Raw genomic sequence first — 19,700 nt, forward strand, 5'->3', positions numbered from 1 at the left:
TATGAGCACTTAATGAAAGTCAGACTTGGCTGTGAAATTAAGTGTATCTTTTCTTACTGTATTCTACTTAGATATAGGGAATAACAGCAAATAAATTACTCAAAAAGGGAGCACTTTCTGATAGAAAAAAAAAGATTGTACCCCTTTTCAAGTGAGCAATCTGCCAAAATTACTACAACTATTGAAAAGAATAAGTTCAAATCAGTTATCTATAAAGAAAAATTAAATTAAAGAAAATAAAGCATGAATATTTAGTTACACTCATAGTTGTTAGACTAAACAGGTGAGCAGTATAAAGAAAAAAAACATGAGGAGTTAATGAAAGTCAGACTTATTTTCCTGGTGTCACTGGCTGTGAAATTAAGTGTTTCTTTGCTTACTGTATTCTACGTGGATAGAGAATAACAGCAAATTAATTACTCAAAAAGGGTGCACTTTCCAATAGAAAAGAAAGATAGTACCCCTTTTCAAGTGAGCAATCTGCCAAAAATATTAGAACTATTGAAAAGAATAAGTTCAAATCAGTTTTCTATAGAGTAAACAAAATAAATTTGACGAAATAAATCATGAATATTTAGTTACACTCATAATTGTTAGAGTAAACAGGTCAGCAGTATTAAGAAAGAAATATATGAGCAGTTAATGAAAGTCAGACTTATTTTCCTGGTGTCACTGGCTGTGAAATTAAGTGTTTCTTTGCTTACTGTATTCTAGGTAGATATAGAGAATAACAGCAAATTAATTACTCAAAAAGGGGGCACTTTCTGATAGAAAAGCAAGATAGTACCCCCTTTCAAGTGAGCAATCTGCCAAAAATATTAGAACTATTGAAAAGAATAAGTTCAAATCAGTTTTCTATAGAGTAAAAAAAATAAATTTTAGGAAATAAAGCATGAATATTTAGTTACACTCATAGTTGTTAGAGTAAACAGGTGAGCAGTATAAAGAAAAAAAACATGAGGAGTTAATGAAAGTCAGACTTATTTTCCTGGTGTCACTGGCTGTGAAATTAAGTGTTTCTTTGCTTACTGTATTCTACGTGGATAGAGAATAACAGCAAATTAATTACTCAAAAAGGGGGCACTTTCTGATAGAAAAGCAAGATAGTACCCCTTTTCAAGTGAGCAATCTGCCAAAAATACGAGAACTATTGAAAAGAATGTTAAAATTAGTTTTCTATAGAGTAAAAATAAATAAATTTTAGGAAATAAAGCATGAATATTTAGTTACACTCCTAGTTGTTAGAGAAAACAGGTGAGCAGTATAAAGAAAAAAAACATGAGTAGTTCCTGAAAGTCAGACTTAAATTCCTTAAATGACTGTCAGTGAATTTATGTGATTCCTTGCTTACTGTATTCTAGGCAGATGTAGAGAATAACAGCAAATTAAATACTCAAAAAGGGTGCACTTTCCAATAGAAAAGAAAGATAGTACCCCTTTTCAGGTGAGCAATCTGCCAAAAATATTAGAACTATTGAAAAGAATAAGTTCAAATCAGTTATCTATAAAGATAAATAAAATTAAATTAAAGGAAAAAAAGCATGAACATTTTAGATACACTCATAACTTTGAAAGATATGATGAAAGTGAAGAGAAAATATATAATAACCATTTGCTTTTATTCTCATGACAGATCTGGGTGGACTAGTTTTCTATATTGCAAAAAAATTAAATTTTAGGAAATAAAGGATGAATATTTTAGTTACACTCATAGTTGTTAAAGAGGTCAGCAGTATTAAGAAAAATTATATGAGTAGTACCTGAAAGTCAGACTTAAATTCCTTAAATGATTGTCAGTGAATTTAAGTGTTTCTTTGCTTACTGTATTCTAGGCAGATGTAGAGAATAACAGCAAATTAATTACTCAAAAAGGGAGCACTTTCTGATAGAAAAGCAAGATAGTACCCTTTTTCAAGTGAGCAATCTGCCAAAATTATTAGAACTATTGAAAAGAATAAGTTCAAATCAGTTTTCTATAGAGTAAAAAAATAAATTTTAGGAAATAAAGCATGAATAGCTGTTAGAGTAAACAGGTCAGCAGTACTAAGAAAAAATTATATAAAGAATTCCTGTAATTCAGACTTCAATTCCTTAAGAGTTTGTGAACTTGTTTCTTTGCTTACTGTATTTCAGCTAGATATAGAGAATAACAGCATATCAATTACTCAAAAAGGGTGCACTTTCCAATAGAAAAAAAAGATAGTACCCCTTTTCAAGTGAGCAATCTGCCAAAATTATCAGAACTATTGAAAAGAATAAGTTCAAATCAGTTATCTATAGAGCAAAGAAAATTATTTTAAAAGAAATAAAGCATGAACATTTTAGTCACACTCATAACTTTGAAAGATCTGAGGACGGTGTTAGCGGTTGTCCCTATAAATGTCTGTGATTGGAATTCTGATAAAGGGAATGTAAAATATTTTTATCATTTTTCCTAATGAATTATCTTGTGGAAGGGATAGCATAGGGATGAACAATTATACATTATTGTTACCTGGGTGAGTTAGTGCAAAAAAGTACTAAGATTAGACATAGACAGAATTTTAAGAGCTGTTGTATTAGGTAAATGGTAGGGTTTTCCTTCTTTTCATTTATTAAAGCTTAGTGTAGTAGGTATTCAGGTTCTGGGTTCCTGCTTCCTGGCAAAAATTAAAAAAACTACTGAGGTGGTTGAACAAAACAGAAGGAGCGACACCAGAATAACAAGTGCACCAATGTCAAGAAAGACCAAAGGTTTTGCATGCAAGAAAGTTCAGCAAAATACAGCTAAGTACACGCATCACAGTCTACAACTGTTCAGGGACACTACATTTAGAATTATATATTTACCTGGAAATTGATGCGTTTGCTCATTTTTTTGTATTCTAGGCAGATGTAGAGAATAACAGCAAATTAATTACTCAAAAAGGGAGCACTTTCTAATAGAAAAAAAAGATAGTACCCCTTTTCAAGTGAGCAATCTGCCAAAATTATTAGAACTATTGAAAAGAATAAGTTCAAATCAGTTTTCTATAAAGAAAAATTAATTTAAATTAAAGAAAATAAAGCATGAACATTTTAGTTTCTCATAACTTTGAAAGATATGATGAAAATGATGAGAAAATATGTAAGCTAGATAAACACATACATAGATACAGCTATTTCAACATATAACCAAATCAGAAATTCATTCTCTATATACCATGTTGCAGTCTTTGAATGATACACCCACAAAGGAGGCACTTTCTGGAATTCACAGAAAGAGTGTACTTCTTTGTCAGGTTAACCGTGTGCTCTTATTCTCAAGACAGACTTCACAAACAAAAAACTAAGGTGGCCGGTTATCTAAAATGAGAAATATCAAGCAAACTAAATTTGTTCAAGTCCTCCACAGCACCTGGTGGGAGAGCTGGGCACCTAGGGCGGAGGCCCTGAGTGGATCAGGGTGGACCTGGGCATCACCCCGGATATAGCTGTGAGGAAATGCAGAAGGGCTGCTAGTCCTCCACAGTACCTGGTGGGAGCACTGGGCACCTAGAGCAGAGGCCCTGAGTGGATTGGAGTGGACCGGGGAGTCACCCCGGAGAAGGCTGTAAAGGATATGCAGATGAGCTGCAAGTCCTCCACAGCACTTGAAAGGCAGCCGGGTGTAGAGCTGGGCACCTCTCAGCTGAGGAAAAGGCTTACCAGGGGTTAGGCCAAAGCCAGCATTCCTCCCCCTGAGGGTCACCTAATCCTAGCCAAAAAGCACCTGGAAACTCTGGCACCTGGAGCGAGGGCCCTAGGAAAATCGGGGTGGATTTGGGAGTCACCCCGGATACAGCTGTGAGGAAATGCAGAAGGGCTGCAAGTCCTCCACAGCACATGGTGGGAGCGCTGGGCACCTAGAGCGGAGGCCCTGAGTGGATCGGAGTGGACCTGGGAGTCACCCCGGAGAAGGCTGTAAAGGATATGCAGATGAGCTGCAAGTCCTCTACAGACTTATTTTCCAGGTGTCAATGGCTGTGAAATTAAGTGTATCTTTGCTTACTGTATTCTATGTAGATATAGAGAATAACAGCAAATTAATTACTCAAAAAGGGAGCACTTTCTAATAGAAAAAAAAGATAGTACCCCTTTTCAAGTGAGCAATCTGCCAAAATTATTAGAACTGTTGAAAAGAATAAGTTCAAATCAGTTTTCTGTAGAGCAAAAAAATAAATTTTAGGAAATAAAGCATGAATAGTTGTTAGAGTAAACAGGTCAGCAGTACTAAGAAAAAATTATATAAAGAGTTCCTGAAATTCAGACTTCAATTCCTTAAGAGACTGTGAACTTATTTCTTTGCTTACTGTATTTCAGCTAGATATAGAGAATAACAGCATATCAATTACTCAAAAAGGGTGCACTTTCCAATAGAAAAAAAAAGATAGTACCCCTTTTCAAGTGAGCAATCTGCCAAAATTATCAGAACTATTGAAAAGAATAAGTTCAAATCAGTTATCTATAGAGCAAAGAAAATTAATTTAAAAGAAATAAAGCATGAACATTTTAGTCACAGTCATAACTTTGAAAGATCTGAGGACGGTGTTAGCGGTTGTCCCTATAAATGTCTGTGATTGGAATTCTGATAAAGGGAATGTAAAATATTTTTATCAGTTTTTCTAATGAATTATCTTGTGGAAGGGATAGCATAGGGATGAACAATTATACATTATTTTTACCTGGGTGAGTTAGTGCAAAAAAGTACTAAGATTAGAGATAGACTGTATTTTAAGAGCTGTTGTATTAGGTAAATGGTAGGGTTTTCCTTCTTTTCATTTATTAAAGCTTAGTGTAGTAGGTATTCAGGTTCTGGGTTCCTGCTTTCTGGCAAAAATTTAAAAAACTACTGAGGTGGTTGAACAAAACAGGAGGGCGATACCAGAATAACAAGTGCACCAATGTCAAGAAAGACCAAAGGTTTTGCATGCAAGAAAGTTCAGCAAAATACAGCTAAGTACATGCATCACAGTCTACAACTGTTCAGGGACACTATATTTAGAATTATATATTTACCTGGAAATTGATGCGTTTGCTCATTATAAAGTGGGGAAATTTGATCCCTGAAAAAGAAAAGTGACACAAAGAATCAATTCTTTGATGGGATTATTAGTTGAAATAAATTCTAAGTAACAACATAATTAAGCAGCATTTATACTTATCTGATAGATTTTGATGAAGGCTTGGATAAATGAAGATTAGTAGTTGGAGGTAGACATGTTGTCTACAATTTAAAGGAAAAGTTGCAGTTTACATTTGCTTATTCTTATAATACAATATAAAACTGTTTGCATTTTGGAATTTGTATTTATATATGATTGAACATATAAATATTACGTTTTAAATACAGCTGTTTATTAAAAGAGAAACTATTTATTGCAAGTATTTAAAGAACCCATCTGGTGCAATAAATTATTTCAATTTAATTCATTATTTAGTGTGCAACATTGTTATTATTACAATTCTGAACATCAAGGGAAATTCGACTAACATTCAAAGTTGCACACTCTATAGTTAAAAGAATTTCTAAATTTTTCTGTAAAACTTCACAATGGTGAGTGTGGGCGTGGGGAACCCCTGAACCGTGATCGGAACATCCAATCACCCTATTTTCACCTCATCATTTGTAGAAGTTGTACATTACACTCATAGTTGTTAGAATAAACAGATCAGTAGTATTAAGAAAAAATTATATGAGGAGTACCTGAAAGTCAGACTTAAATTCCATAAATGATTGTCAGTGAATTTAAGTGTTTTGTTTGCTTACTGTATTCTAGGCAGATGTAGAGAATAACAGCAAATTAATTACTCAAAAAGGAGCACTTTCCATAGAAAAGAAAGATAGTACCCCTTTTCAAGTGAGCAATCTGCCAAAATTATCAGAACTATTGAAAGAATAAGTTCCAATCAGTTTTCTATAGAGTAAAAAAAATTAAATTTTTCTTAATAAAGCATAAATATTTTAGTTACAGTCATAGTTAGAGTAAACAGGTCAGCAGTATTAAGAAAAAATTATATGAGTAGTTCCTGAAAGTCAGACTTGAATTCCTTAAATGACTATCAGTGAATTTAAGTGTTTCTTTGCTTACTGTATTCTAGGCAGATGTAGAGAATAACAGCAAATTAATTAGTCAAAAAGGGAGCACTTTTTGATAGAAAAAAAAGATAGTACCCCTTTTCAAGTGAGCAATCTGCCAAAAATACGAGAACTATTGAAAAGAATAAGTTAAAATTAGTTTTCTATAGAGTAAAAAAAATAAATTTTAGGAAATAAAGCATGGATATTTAGTTACACTCATAGTTGTTAGAGTAAACAGGTCAGCAGTATAAAGAAAAAAAACATGAGGGGTTAATGAAAGTCAGACTTATTTTCCTGGTGTCACTGGCTGTGAAATTAAGTGTATCTTTGCTTACTGTATTCTACGTAGATAGAGAATAAAGCAAATTAATTACTCAAAAAGGGGGCACTTTCTGGTAGAAAAGCTAGATAGTACCCCTTTTCAAGTGAGCAATCTGCCAAAATTATCAGAAGTATTGAAAGAATAAGTTCCAATCAGTTTTCTATAGAGTAAAAAAAATTAAATTTTTGTTAATAAAGCATGAATATTTTAGTTACAGTCATAGTTAGAGTAAACAGGTCAGCAGTATTAAGAAAAAAATATATGAGCACTTAATGAAAGTCAGACTAATTTTCCTGGTGTCACTGGCTGTGAAATTAAGTGTTTCTTTGCTTACTGTATTCTACGTGGATAGAGAATAACAGCAAATTAATTACTCAAAAAGGGGGCACTTTCTGATAGAAAAGCAAGATAGTACCCCTTTTCAAGTGAGCAATCTGCCAAAATTACTACAACTATTGTAAAGAATAAGTTCAAATCAGTTATCTATAAAGAAAAATTAAATTAAATTAAAGAAAATAAAGCATGAATATTTAGTTACACTCATAGTAGTTAGGGTAAACAGGTCAGCAGTATTAAGAAAAAATTATATGAGTAGTTCCTGAAAGTCAGACTTAAATTCCTTAAATGACTGTCAGTGAATTTATGTGATTGCTTGCTTACTGTATTCTAGGCAGATGTAGAGAATAACAGCAAATTAAATACTCAAAAAGGGTGCACTTTCCAATAGAAAAGAAAGATAGTACCCCTTTTCAAGTGAGCAATCTGCCAAAAATATCAGAACTATTGAAAAGAATAAGTTCAAATCAGTTTTCTATAGAGTAAAAAAAAAAAAAAATTTTAGGAAATAAAGCATGAATATTTTATTTACAGTCATAGTTTGAGTAAACAGGTCAGCAGTATTAAGAAAAAAATATATGAGCACTTAATGAAAGTCAGACTTATTTTCCTGGTGTCACTGGCTGTGAAATTAAGTGTTTCTTTGCTTACTGTATTCTAGATAGATATAGAGAATAACAGCAAATTAATAACTCAAAAAGGGAGCACTTTCTGATAGAAAAGCAAGATAGTACCCCTTTTCAAGTGAGCAATCTGCCAAAAATACGAGAACTATTGAAAAGAATAAGTTAAAATTAGTTTTCTATAGAGTAAAAAAAATAAATTTCAGGAAATAAAGCATGAATACTTAGTTACACTCATAGTTGTTAGAGTAAACAGGTCAGCAGTATTAAGAAAGAAATATATGAGCAGTTAATGAAAGTCAGACGTCTTTTCCTGGTGTCACTGGCTGTGAAATTAAGTGTATCTTTGCTTACTGTATTCTACGTAGATAGAGAATAAAGCAAATTAATTACTCAAAAAGGGGGCACTTTCTGATAGAAAAGCTAGATAGTACCCCTTTTCAAGTGAGCAATCTGCCAAAATTATCAGAACTATTGAAAAGAATAAGTTCAAATCAGTTATCTATAAAGAAAAATTAAATTAAAGAAAATAAAGCATGAATATTTAGTTACACTCATAGTTGTTAGAGTAAACAGGTGAGCAGTATAAAGAAAAAAAACATGAGGAGTTAATGAAAGTCAGACTTATTTTCCTGGTGTCACTGGCTGTGAAATTAACTGTTTCTTTGCTTACTGTATTCTACGTGGATAGAGAATAACAGCAAATTAATTACTCAAAAAGGGGGCACTTTCTGATAGAAAAGCAAGATAGTACCCCCTTTCAAGTGAGCAATCTGCCAAAATTACTACAACTATTGTAAAGAATAAGTTCAAATCAGTTATCTATAAAGAAAAATTAAATTAAATTAAAGGAAATAAAGCATGAATATTTAGTTACACTCATAGTAGTTAGGGTAAACAGGTCAGCAGTATTAAGAAAAAATTATATGAGTAGTTCCTGAAAGTCAGACTTAAATTCCTTAAATGACTGTCAGTGAATTTATGTGATTGCTTGCTTACTGTATTCTAGGCAGATGTAGAGAATAAGAGCAAATTAAATACTCAAAAAGGGTGCACTTTCCAATAGAAAAGAAAGATAGTACCCCTTTTCAAGTGAGCAATCTGCCAAAAATATCAGAACTATTGAAAAGAATAAGTTCAAATCAGTTTTCTATAGAGTAAAAAAAAAATAAATTTCAGGAAATAAAGCATGAATATTTTAGTTACAGTCATAGTTAGAGTAAACAGGTCAGCAGTATTAAGAAAAAAATATATGAGCACTTAATGAAAGTCAGACTTATTTTCCTGGTGTCACTGGCTGTGAAATTAAGTGTTTCTTTGCTTACTGTATTCTAGATAGATATAGAGAATAACAGCAAATTAATAACTCAAAAAGGGAGCACTTTCTGATAGAAAAGCAAGATAGTACCCCTTTTCAAGTGAGCAATCTGCCAAAAATATTAGAACTATTGAAAAGAATAAGTTCAAATCAGTTATCTATAAAGATAAATAAAATTAAATTAAAGGAAAAAAAGCATGAACATTTTAGATACACTCATAGTTGTTAGAGTTGATGAAAGTGAAGAGAAAATATATAATAACCATTTGCTTTTATTCTCATGACAGATCTGGGTGGACTAGTTTTCTATAGTGTAAAAAAAATTAAATTTTAGGAAATAAAGGATGAATATTTTAGTTACACTCATAGTTGTTAAAGAGGTCAGCAGTATTAAGAAAAATTATATGAGTAGTACCTGAAAGTCAGACTTAAATTCCTTAAATGATTGTCAGTGAATTTAAGTGTTTCTTTGCTTACTGTATTCTAGGCAGATGTAGAGAATAACAGCAAATTAATTACTCAAAAAGGGAGCACTTTCTGATAGAAAAGCAAGATAGTACCCTTTTTCAAGTGAGCAATCTGCCAAAATTATTAGAACTATTGAAAAGAATAAGTTCAAATCAGTTTTCTATAGAGTAAAAAAATAAATTTTAGGAAATAAAGCATGAATAGCTGTTAGAGTAAACAGGTCAGCAGTACTAAGAAAAAATTATATAAAGAATTCCTGTAATTCAGACTTCAATTCCTTAAGAGTTTGTGAACTTGTTTCTTTGCTTACTGTATTTCAGCTACATATAGAGAATAACAGCAAATCAATTACTCAAAAAGGGTGCACTTTCCAATAGAAAAAAAAAGATAGTACCCCTTTTCAAGTGAGCAATCTGCCAAAATTATCAGAACTATTGAAAAGAATAAGTTCAAATCAGTTATCTATAGAGCAAAGAAAATTAATTTAAAAGAAATAAAGCATGAACATTTTAGTCACACTCATAACTTTGAAAGATCTGAGGACGGTGTTAGCGGTTGTCCCTATAAATGTCTGTGAATGGAATTCTGATAAAGGGAATGTAAAATATTTTTATCAGTTTTTCTAATGAATTATCTTGTGGAAGGGATAGCATAGGGATGAACAATTATACATTATTGTTACCTGGGTGAGTTAGTGCAAAAAAGTACTAAGATTAGACATAGACAGAATTTTAAGAGCTGTTGTATTAGGTAAATGGTAGGGTTTTCCTTCTTTTCATTTATTAAAGCTTAGTGTAGTAGGTATTCAGGTTCTGGGTTCCTGCTTCCTGGCAAAAATTAAAAAAACTACTGAGGTGGTTGAACAAAACAGGAGGAGCGACACCAGAATAACAAGTGCACCAATGTCAAGAAAGACCAAAGGTTTTGCATGCAAGAAAGTTCAGCAAAATACAGCTAAGTACACGCATCACAGTCTACAACTGTTCAGGGACACTGCATTTAGAATTATATATTTACCTGGAAATTGATGCGTTTGCTCATTTTACTGTATTCTAGGCAGATGTAGAGAATAACAGCAAATTAATTACTCAAAAAGGGAGCACTTTCTAATAGAAAAAAAAGATAGTACCCCTTTTCAAGTGAGCAATCTGCCAAAATTATTAGAACTATTGAAAAGAATAAGTTCAAATCAGTTTTCTATAAAGAAAAATTAATTTAAATTAAAGAAAATAAAGCATGAACATTTTAGTTTCTCATAACTTTGAAAGATATGATGAAAATGATGAGAAAATATGTAAGCTAGATAAACACATACATAGATACAGCTATTTCAACATATAACCAAATCAGAAATTCATTCTCTATATACCATGTTGCAGTCTTTGAATGATACACCCACAAAGGAGGCACTTTCTGGAATTCACAGAAAGAGTGTACTTCTTTGTCAGGTTAACCGTGTGCTCTTATTCTCAATACAGACTTCACAAACAAAAAACTAAGGTGGCCGGTTATCTAAAATGAGAAATATCAAGCAAACTAAATTTGTTCAAGTCCTCCACAGCACCTGGTGGGAGAGCTGGGCACCTAGGGCGGAGGCCCTGAGTGGATCGGGGTGGACCTGGGCATCACCCCGGATATAGCTGTGAGGAAATGCAGAAGGGCTGCTAGAGTTCCACAGTACCTGGTGGGAGCACTGGGCACCTAGAGCAGAGGCCCTGAGTGGATCGGAGTGGACCGGGGAGTCACCCCGGAGAAGGCTGTAAAGGATATGCAGATGAGCTGCAAGTCCTCCACAGCACTTGAAAGGCAGCCGGGTGTAGAGCTGGGCACCTCTCAGCTGAGGAAAAGGCTTACCAGGGGTTAGGCCGAAGCCAGCATTCCTCCCCCTGAGGGTCGACTAATCCTAGCCAAAAAGCACCTGGAAACTCTGGCACCTGGAGCGAGGGCCCTAGGAAGATCAGGGTGGACCTGGGAGTCACCCCGGATACAGCTGTGAGGAAATGCAGAAGGGCTGCAAGTCCTCCACAGCACATGGTGGGAGCGCTGGGCACCTAGAGCGGAGGCCCTGGGTGTATCAGAGAAGTCCTGGGAGTCACCCCGGAGACGACTGTAAAGGATATGCAGATGACCTGCAAGTCCTCCACAGCACCAGAAAGGCAGCCGGTGTAGAGCTGGGCACCTCTCAGCTGAGGAAAAGGCTTACCAGGGGTTAGGCCAAAGCCAGCATTCCTCCCCCTGAGGGTCGCCTAATCCTAGCCAAAAAGCACCTGGAAACTCTGGCACCTGGAGCGAGGGCCCTAGGAAAATCGGGGTGGATTTGGGAGTCACCCCGGATACAGCTGTGAGGAAATGCAGAAGGGCTGCAAGTCCTCCACAGCACCTGGTGGGAGCGCTGGGCACCTAGAGCGGAGGCCCTGAGTGGATCGGAGTGGACCTGGGAGTCACCCCGGAGAAGGATGTAAAGGATATGCAGATGAGCTGCAAGTCCTCCACAGACTTATTTTCCAGGTGTCAATGGCTGTGAAATTAAGTGTATCTTTGCTTACTGTATTCTATGTAGATATAGAGAATAACAGCAAATTAAATACTCAAAAAGGGTGCACTTTCCAATAGAAAAGAAAGATAGTACCCCTTTTCAAGTGAGCAATCTGCCAAAATTATTAGAACTATTGAAAAGAATAAGTTCAAATCAGTTTTCTGTAGAGCAAAAAAATAAATTTTAGGAAATAAAGCATGAATAGTTGTTAGAGTAAACAGGTCAGCAGTACTAAGAAAAAATTATATAAAGAGTTCCTGAAATTCAGACTTCAATTCCTTAAGAGACTGTGAACTTATTTCTTTGCTTACTGTATTTCAGCTAGATATAGAGAATAACAGCATATCAATTACTCAAAAAGGGTGCACTTTCCAATAGAAAAAAAAAGATAGTACCCCTTTTCAAGTGAGCAATCTGCCAAAATTATCAGAACTATTGAAAAGAATAAGTTCAAATCAGTTATCTATAGAGCAAAGAAAATTAATTTAAAAGAAATAAAGCATGAACATTTTAGTCACAGTCATAACTTTGAAAGATCTGAGGACGGTGTTAGCGGTTGTCCCTATAAATGTCTGTGATTGGAATTCTGATAAAGGGAATGTAAAATATTTTTATCAGTTTTTCTAATGAATTATCTTGTGGAAGGGATAGCATAGGGATGAACAATTATACATTATTTTTACCTGGGTGAGTTAGTGCAAAAAAGTACTAAGATTAGAGATAGACTGTATTTTAAGAGCTGTTGTATTAGGTAAATGGTAGGGTTTTCCTTCTTTTCATTTATTAAAGCTTAGTGTAGTAGGTATTCAGGTTCTGGGTTCCTGCTTCCTGGCAAAAATTTAAAAAACTACTGAGGTGGTTGAACAAAACAGGAGGGCGATACCAGAATAACAAGTGCACCAATGTCAAGAAAGACCAAAGGTTTTGCATGCAAGAAAGTTCAGCAAAATACAGCTAAGTACATGCATCACAGTCTACAACTGTTCAGGGACACTATATTTAGAATTATATATTTACCTGGAAATTGATGCGTTTGCTCATTATAAAGTGGGGAAATTTGATCCCTGAAAAAGAAAAGTGACACAAAGAATCAATTCTTTGATGGGATTATTAGTTGAAATAAATTCTAAGTAACAACATAATTAAGCAGCATTTATACTTATCTGATAGATTTTGATGAAGGCTTGGATAAATGAAGATTAGTAGTTGGAGGTAGACATGTTGTCTACAATTTAAAGGAAAAGTTGCAGTTTACATTTGCTTATTCTTATAATACAATATAAAACTGTTTGCATTTTGGAATTTGTATTTATATATGATTGAACATATAAATATTACGTTTTAAATACAGCTGTTTATTAAAAGAGAAACTATTTATTGCAAGTATTTAAAGAACCCATCTGGTGCAATAAATTATTTCAATTTAATTCATTATTTAGTGTGCAACATTGTTATTATTACAATTCTGAACATCAAGGGAAATTCGACTAACATTCAAAGTTGCACACTCTATAGTTAAAAGAATTTCTAAATTTTTCTGTAAAACTTCACAATGGTGAGTGTGGGCGTGGGGAACCCCTGAACCGTGATCGGAACATCCAATCACCCTATTTTCACCTCATCATTTGTAGAAGTTGTACATTACACTCATAGTTGTTAGAATAAACAGATCAGTAGTATTAAGAAAAAATTATATGAGGAGTACCTGAAAGTCAGACTTAAATTCCATAAATGATTGTCAGTGAATTTAAGTGTTTTGTTTGCTTACTGTATTCTAGGCAGATGTAGAGAATAACAGCAAATTAATTACTCAAAAAGGAGCACTTTCCATAGAAAAGAAAGATAGTACCCCTTTTCAAGTGAGCAATCTGCCAAAATTATCAGAACTATTGAAAGAATAAGTTCCAATCAGTTTTCTATAGAGTAAAAAAAATTAAATTTTTGTTAATAAAGCATAAATATTTTAGTTACAGTCATAGTTAGAGTAAACAGGTCAGCAGTATTAAGAAAAAATTATATGAGTAGTTCCTGAAAGTCAGACTTGAATTCCTTAAATGACTATCAGTGAATTTAAGTGTTTCTTTGCTTACTGTATTCTAGGCAGATGTAGAGAATAACAGCAAATTAATTAGTCAAAAAGGGAGCACTTTTTGATAGAAAAAAAAGATAGTACCCCTTTTCAAGTGAGCAATCTGCCAAAAATACGAGAACTATTGAAAAGAATAAGTTAAAATTAGTTTTCTATAGAGTAAAAAAAATAAATTTTAGGAAATAAAGCATGGATATTTAGTTACACTCATAGTTGTTAGAGTAAACAGGTCAGCAGTATAAGAAAAAAAACATGAGGGGTTAATGAAAGTCAGACTTATTTTCCTGGTGTCACTGGCTGTGAAATTAAGTGTATCTTTGCTTACTGTATTCTACGTAGATAGAGAATAAAGCAAATTAATTACTCAAAAAGGGGGCACTTTCTGGTAGAAAAGCTAGATAGTACCCCTTTTCAAGTGAGCAATCTGCCAAAATTATCAGAAGTATTGAAAGAATAAGTTCCAATCAGTTTTCTATAGAGTAAAAAAAATTAAATTTTTGTTAATAAAGCATGAATATTTTAGTTACAGTCATAGTTAGAGTAAACAGGTCAGCAGTATTAAGAAAAAAATATATGAGCACTTAATGAAAGTCAGACTAATTTTCCTGGTGTCACTGGCTGTGAAATTAAGTGTTTCTTTGCTTACTGTATTCTACGTGGATAGAGAATAACAGCAAATTAATTACTCAAAAAGGGGGCACTTTCTGATAGAAAAGCAAGATAGTACCCCTTTTCAAGTGAGCAATCTGCCAAAATTACTACAACTATTGTAAAGAATAAGTTCAAATCAGTTATCTATAAAGAAAAATTAAATTAAATTAAAGAAAATAAAGCATGAATATTTAGTTACACTCATAGTAGTTAGGGTAAACAGGTCAGCAGTATTAAGAAAAAATTATATGAGTAGTTCCTGAAAGTCAGACTTAAATTCCTTAAATGACTGTCAGTGAATTTATGTGATTGCTTGCTTACTGTATTCTAGGCAGATGTAGAGAATAACAGCAAATTAAATACTCAAAAAGGGTGCACTTTCCAATAGAAAAGAAAGATAGTACCCCTTTTCAAGTGAGCAATCTGCCAAAAATATCAGAACTATTGAAAAGAATAAGTTCAAATCAGTTTTCTATAGAGTAAAAAAAAAAATAAATTTTAGGAAATAAAGCATGAATATTTTATTTACAGTCATAGTTTGAGTAAACAGGTCAGCAGTATTAAGAAAAAAATATATGAGCACTTAATGAAAGTCAGACTTATTTTCCTGGTGTCACTGGCTGTGAAATTAAGTGTTTCTTTGCTTACTGTATTCTAGATAGATATAGAGAATAACAGCAAATTAATAACTCAAAAAGGGAGCACTTTCTGATAGAAAAGCAAGATAGTACCCCTTTTCAAGTGAGCAATCTGCCAAAAATACGAGAACTATTGAAAAGAATAAGTTAAAATTAGTTTTCTATAGAGTAAAAAAAATAAATTTCAGGAAATAAAGCATGAATACTTAGTTACACTCATAGTTGTTAGAGTAAACAGGTCAGCAGTATTAAGAAAGAAATATATGAGCAGTTAATGAAAGTCAGACGTCTTTTCCTGGTGTCACTGGCTGTGAAATTAAGTGTATCTTTGCTTACTGTATTCTACGTAGATAGAGAATAAAGCAAATTAATTACTCAAAAAGGGGGCACTTTCTGATAGAAAAGCTAGATAGTACCCCTTTTCAAGTGAGCAATCTGCCAAAATTATCAGAACTATTGAAAAGAATAAGTTCCAATCAGTTTTCTATAGGGTAAAAAAAATTAAATTTTAGTTAATAAAGCATGAATATTTTAGTTACAGTCATAGAGTAAACAGGTCAGCAGTATTAAGAAAAAAATATATGAGCACTTAATGAAAGTCAGACTTGGCTGTGAAATTAAGTGTATCTTTTCTTACTGTATTCTACGTAGATATAGGGAATAACAGCAAATAAATTACTCAAAAAGGGAGCACTTTCTGATAGAAAAGAAAGATAGTACCCCTTTTCAAGTGAGCAATCTACCAAAATTACTACAACTATTGAAAAGAATAAGTTCAAATCAGTTATCTATAAAGAAAAATTAAATTAAAGAAAATAAAGCATGAATATTTAGTTACACTCATAGTTGTTAGAGTAAACAGGTGAGCAGTATAAAGAAAAAAAACATGAGGAGTTAATGAAAGTCAGACTTATTTTCCTGGTGTCACTGGCTGTGAAATTAAGTGTTTCTTTGCTTACTGTATTCTACGTGGATAGAGAATAACAGCAAATTAATTACTCAAAAAGGGTGCACTTTCCAATAGAAAAGAAAGATAGTACCCCTTTTCAAGTGAGCAATCTGCCAAAAATATCAGAACTATTGAAAAGAATAAGTTCAAATCAGTTTTCTATAGAGTAAAAAAAATAAATTTGACGAAATAAATCATGAATATTTAGTTACACTCATAATTGTTAGAGTAAACAGGTCAGCAGTATTAAGAAAGAAATATATGAGCAGTTAATGAAAGTCAGACTTATTTTCCTGGTGTCAGTGGCTGTGAAATTCAGTGTTTCTTTGCTTACTGTATTCTACGTAGATATAGGGAATAACAGCAAATAAATTACTCAAAAAGGGGGCACTTTCTGATAGAAAAGCAAGATAGTACCCCCTTTCAAGTGAGCAATCTGCCAAAAATATTAGAACTATTGAAAGGAATAAGTTCAAATCAGTTTTCTATAGAGTAAAAAAAATAAATTTTAGGAAATAAAGCATGAATATTTAGTTACACTCATAGTTGTTAGAGTAAACAGGTGAGCAGTATAAAGAAAAAAAACATGAGGAGTTAATGAAAGTCAGACTTATTTTCCTGGTGTCACTGGCTGTGAAATTAAGTGTTTCTTTGCTTACTGTATTCTACGTGGATAGAGAATAACAGCAAATTAATTACTCAAAAAGGGGGCACTTTCTGATAGAAAAGCAAGATAGTACCCCCTTTCAAGTGAGCAATCTGCCAAAATTACTACAACTATTGTAAAGAATAAGTTCAAATCAGTTATCTATAAAGAAAAATTAAATTAAATTAAAGGAAATAAAGCATGAATATTTAGTTACACTCATAGTAGTTAGGGTAAACAGGTCAGCAGTATTAAGAAAAAATTATATGAGTAGTTCCTGAAAGTCAGACTTAAATTCCTTAAATGACTGTCAGTGAATTTATGTGATTGCTTGCTTACTGTATTCTAGGCAGATGTAGAGAATAACAGCAAATTAAATACTCAAAAAGGGTGCACTTTCCAATAGAAAAGAAAGATAGTACCCCTTTTCAAGTGAGCAATCTGCCAAAAATATCAGAACTATTGAAAAGAATAAGTTCAAATCAGTTTTCTATAGAGTAAAAAAAAAATAAATTTCAGGAAATAAAGCATGAATATTTTAGTTACAGTCATAGTTAGAGTAAACAGGTCAGCAGTATTAAGAAAAAAATATATGAGCACTTAATGAAAGTCAGACTTATTTTCCTGGTGTCACTGGCTGTGAAATTAAGTGTTTCTTTGCTTACTGTATTCTAGATAGATATAGAGAATAACAGCAAATTAATAACTCAAAAAGGGAGCACTTTCTGATAGAAAAGCAAGATAGTACCCCTTTTCAAGTGAGCAATCTGCCAAAAATATTAGAACTATTGAAAAGAATAAGTTCAAATCAGTTATCTATAAAGATAAATAAAATTAAATTAAAGGAAAAAAAGCATGAACATTTTAGATACACTCATAGTTGTTAGAGTTGATGAAAGTGAAGAGAAAATATATAATAACCATTTGCTTTTATTCTCATGACAGATCTGGGTGGACTAGTTTTCTATATAAAGGATGAATATTTTAGTTACACTCATAGTTGTTAGAGAGGTCAGCAGTATTAAGAAAAATTATATGAGTAGTACCTGAAAGTCAGACTTAAATTCCTTAAATGATTGTCAGTGAATTTAAGTGTTTCTTTGCTTACTGTATTCTAGGCAGATGTAGAGAATAACAGCAAATTAATTACTCAAAAAGGGAGCACTTTCTGATAGAAAAGCAAGATAGTACCCTTTTTCAAGTGAGCAATCTGCCAAAATTATTAGAACTATTGAAAAGAATAAGTTCAAATCAGTTTTCTATAGAGTAAAAAAATAAATTTTAGGAAATAAAGCATGAATAGCTGTTAGAGTAATCAGGTCAGCAGTACTAAGAAAAAATTATATAAAGAATTCCTGTAATTCAGACTTCAATTCCTTAAGAGTTTGTGAACTTGTTTCTTTGCTTACTGTATTTCAGCTACATATAGAGAATAACAGCAAATCAATTACTCAAAAAGGGTGCACTTTCCAATAGAAAAAAAAAGATAGTACCCCTTTTCAAGTGAGCAATCTGCCAAAATTATCAGAACTATTGAAAAGAATAAGTTCAAATCAGTTATCTATAGAGCAAAGAAAATTAATTTAAAAGAAATAAAGCATGAACATTTTAGTCACACTCATAACTTTGAAAGATCTGAGGACGGTGTTAGCGGTTGTCCCTATAAATGTCTGTGATTGGAATTCTGATAAAGGGAATGTAAAATATTTTTATCAGTTTTTCTAATGAATTATCTTGTGGAAGGGATAGCATAGGGATGAACAATTATACATTATTGTTACCTGGGTGAGTTAGTGCAAAAAAGTACTAACATTAGAGATAGACAGAATTTTAAGAGCTGTTGTATTAGGTAAATGGTAGGGTTTTCCTTCTTTTCATTTATTAAAGCTTAGTGTAGTAGGTATTCAGGTTCTGGGTTCCTGCTTCCTGGCAAAAATTTAAAAAACTACTGAGGTGGTTGAACAAAACAGGAGGAGCGACACCAGAATAACAAGTGCACCAATGTCAAGAAAGACCAAAGGTTTTGCATGCAAGAAAGTTCAGCAAAATACAGCTAAGTACACACATCACAGTCTACAACTGTTCAGGGACACTACATTTAGAATTATATATTTACCTGGAAATTGATGCGTTTGCTCATTTTACTGTATTCTAGGCAGATGTAGAGAATAACAGCAAATTAATTACTCAAAAAAGGGAGCACTTTCTGATAGAAAAGCAAAATAGTACCCTTTTCAAGTATGCAATCTGCCAAAATTATTAGAACTATTGAAAAGTATAAGTTCAAATCAGTTTTCTATAAAGAAAAATTTATTTAAATTAAAGAAAATAAAGCATGAACATTTTAGTTTCTCATAACTTTGAAAGATATGATGAAAATGATGAGAAAATATGTAAGCTAGATAAATAAATACATAGATACAGCTATTTCAACATATAACCAAATCAGAAATTCATTCTCTATATACCATGTTGCAGTCTTTAAATGATACACCCACAAAGAAGGCACTTTCTGGAATTCACAGAAAGAGTGTACCTCTTTGTCAGGTTAACCGTGTGCTCTTATTCTCAAGACAGACTTCACAAACAAAAAACTAAGGTGGCTGGTTATCTAAAATGAGAAATATCAAGCAAACTAAATTTGTTCAAGTCCTCCACAGCACCTGGTGGGAGAGCTGGGCACCTAGGGCGGAGGCCCTGAGTGGATCGGGGTGGACCTGGGCATCACCCCGGATATAGCTGTGAGGAAATGCAGAAGGGCTGCTAGTCCTCCACAGTACCTGGTGGGAGCACTGGGCACCTAGAGCAGAGGCCCTGAGTGGATCGGTGTGGACCTGGGAGTCACCCCGGAGAAGGCTGTAAAGGATATGCAGATGAGCTGCAAGTCCTCCACAGCACCTGAAAGGCCTCCGGTGGTAGATCTGGGCACCTCTCAGCTGAGGAAAAGGCTTACCAGGGGTTAGGCCGAAGCCAGCATTCCTCCCCCTGAGGGTCGACTAATCCTAGCCAAAAAGCACCTGGAAACTCTGGCACCTGGAGCGAGGG

This window comes from Microcaecilia unicolor, chromosome 1 (assembly GCF_901765095.1).
Source record: "Microcaecilia unicolor chromosome 1, aMicUni1.1, whole genome shotgun sequence".
Taxonomy (NCBI): domain Eukaryota; kingdom Metazoa; phylum Chordata; class Amphibia; order Gymnophiona; family Siphonopidae; genus Microcaecilia; species Microcaecilia unicolor.